Source organism: Aplysia californica, unplaced genomic scaffold (genome assembly GCF_000002075.1).
Source record: "Aplysia californica isolate F4 #8 unplaced genomic scaffold, AplCal3.0 scaffold00167, whole genome shotgun sequence".
NCBI lineage: Eukaryota > Metazoa > Mollusca > Gastropoda > Aplysiida > Aplysiidae > Aplysia > Aplysia californica.
This window is the reverse complement of record NW_004797437.1, coordinates 803,759-806,647: the sequence shown is the minus strand read 5'-3', so window position 1 is coordinate 806,647 and position 2,889 is coordinate 803,759. Positions and strand designations below refer to the sequence as shown.

The following is a 2,889-nucleotide window of genomic DNA, read 5'->3' as shown; positions in this document are numbered from 1 at the left end:
TCTCTCTCTCTCTCTCTCTCTCTCTCTCTCTCTCTCAAATTAGGAAGGGATCGTAGGGGTCACATTAGTGGGAGGATTTGGAACATTGAATATATTGGAACGGCTGTCATTTTAAGCTTTTTTCGGGCATGGGGAGCAGTGGAAGATGGGGCAGTAAAGCACGATGTCTTAAAATGTTCCTCGCACAAAACAAATTTCATTTTCTTTGTTTAGTTCTTCCGTCAAGGATGTTACAGTTTTAAGCTCCTTGTCCCAGCCCCATCCCCTTTTCCTTGCGTGGCCTTGCCATATAAGATTCTACAAAAAGAAACACCGCGGTTGGCGAGTTTAGACCATAGTCGGCGGCCATATTTACTCCCCACCACGGCGTGCCGCTCGTGGCGCCGCGAAGAGAGAGAGGAGGCTCCTTTAGTTTTAAGCTCCTTGCTTTCCGTCTAAACCAGCTCGTCTGCAATGTATCTCCCATCGCTTTGCTCGTGATAAAAAGGGATGACGGAAATGATTGATAGGCATCGTGTACTGACAAAGGACAGATTTTGTTTTGGTATAAGTACAAATTTATGTCAGGAAAACTCGCGTCTTTCCTAGGAGGTTCTTAATCTTACAAATGATTCGTTGCCAAGGGTGGTGTGGGGGAATACGCATAGCTCCCTGCTTTCGTCCTCCCTCTATCATTTCAGAGTCACACATTAAATAAATAGCACATCAAAGAAACAATCTCCAACATGTATAAAGGGTTTATTGTAAAATACCCACAATGTCAGATCATCCAAAAAACAACATGAAGTAATAATAACACATCTACTTCATAAGAATTTACATTGGACCCCCCCCCCCCTCTTTTAAAAATACCATCACTGCAAACAAAGAAGAAAAATTAAAAAAACAAAATGTGGTAATCGGAAAAGGGAAGTACATCTACTAAACCCACCGATGGCACCTTGTATTTAGACAACTTTTCCCAGACAACATATTATTTTTCACGAGTAGAATGCAAGCCACTTCTGGGATTTAGACTGGCATAATAAAAATTTAAAACCTTAAGATCGATATTTAACTAAATCGAAGTGTGTTGAGTTTGCGCATGGAGTGTCAGTCTGGTAAAACCACAATCACATTATCATTATTTAGCTTCTGTATTTTTAGATTCGTCAAAATTATATTTTACTTAAGCAGGCAATCTTACTTCATTCTTTGAGGAATCGAAAAAGTACAATTAAAATTTGAATCTTTATTTCTGGAATTGATGTAGTTTACAGAAGAACACAACTGACACCTCAAATTAACTGGAGCCATGAAAAATGAAAATGCCTTGAACAATAGACACAATTTGTTTGTTTACCGCGCTTATAACCACGATCAGCTGGTGACCCAGATACAATGTACGCGCATCCGGGTGAAGTGACAGCTCTCTGGTAATACTGTAAATCTCTCTGGTAAGAACTCAACTTTTAGCCTTAATTCTTTTCATTATTATTTTTTATTAGTAGGTTTGCCGACCTGAATTATAAGAAATTATATAATATCATATCCGCAATATCCAGAGAACACCCGTTTTAAGAGTCCACAAGGACATCAACAAAACTTCCTGGTTACCCCGCTATGTTTCCAGGCCAAGTTCGTCCTGTATCTCTCGAGCTGACTTGTTGTACGTTGTTATCAGCCGACTGACTTACACTGTAGCCTCCTCTCTGTGTCCCCAGCAGACGGCCAGGCAGACCTGCGGTGTGTGACACTGCGATATTATATGGAAAATTAGACTCATTCTCTGAGGGAGTCTACGAGGTAACTGGGGCCAGGAAACATTTACAGCTGCGATGCCTTTCTGAGCGGACCGGAGTGCGCGTTCCTCAAGTAATTGTTTAAGTGCCAATTCTCGGATCTTGGAACTCCTAGCCTCGGTGGATCTATCCAGTTTCTGATCAGACCAGACGTAGGACAACCAAGTTTCACGATGCCGCGTCTTATGCCAAGATTTGCCAGCAACTTTTACCAGTACCTCATCCGAACTGCGGAGAAGAAAGTGCCGCCAAAGTTGATGCCGATGTGGGAACATCCTGCAGGTTGGTAGATATTCTAGACATTCTATAGTATTAATGTTTTAATCTCACAACATCTGCACTATTGGGATTGTAGTAAGAAGCGCGCTGCTTCCACCCATCCTGAAGGTGCCAACTCGGGATTGAGTGGGATACAGTATCTCAGTAGAGAGTTGGGGACACTTTATAAAAACAACTAACCTACTTCGGAATCGAACTCAAGTTTTACGTATGCAATACATTAAAAATCCTAACAAGGGCACCACAGACGCTGTTGTTGGCAGACTAGCTAACTACATTGCAACATTCATTTAATGGCCTGAATGCCAATGATCACCAAATTTTAAAGTACAGTAGGCAAATTTTTCTATTGTCATCACATTGAAGATAATTTCACAACCGATTATTGTTTGTAAGACAAAAGGTGAGTTTTCGATTTGCTACCAGAAGCTGTTTGCTGTTGTTGTTGTTGCTGTTGATAATGTATTGCGTTATAAATATTATATTATTATGCACTTTTCATTTTCATCAAATTGTGTAATGCGCTATCTGGTGTCCTGGTGTCAAGTGGTGCTTCTCCTTTTCCCCAGTAGCTATCGTCTATATTTGACAGTGTCTTTGTGTTAAAAAGTCCCACTAAAGCACTCCAAAGGTCACGGATTTGTGGTCCTTTGCAAGACACTCAAATAACCCGAATGACATGTTTAGTGATAACATAGAGGTCGGCATAGACTTCTAGGCTCGTTTGTAATGAAACATTAAACTTGCAGGGAAGGAACTTCCATTTTCGTATGCGTTTATCCTTAATATTTGAATGAGGCGTATGTTGGGAAAGAGGGGGATTTTTTTA

At 40.7% G+C, this 2,889-nt stretch overlaps 1 non-coding gene across 1 annotated transcript in view; it reads left to right on the top strand.

Annotated features, from left to right (window-relative positions):
• The window catches only part of LOC101854793, a 14,219-nt gene that overhangs the window by 6,013 nt on the left and 5,317 nt on the right, over positions 1-2,889 (top strand). The window contains exon 2 of the transcript XR_004858524.1: positions 1,704-2,063. This is a non-coding gene — a transcript (uncharacterized LOC101854793). The remainder of the gene's footprint in view (positions 1-1,703; positions 2,064-2,889) is intronic.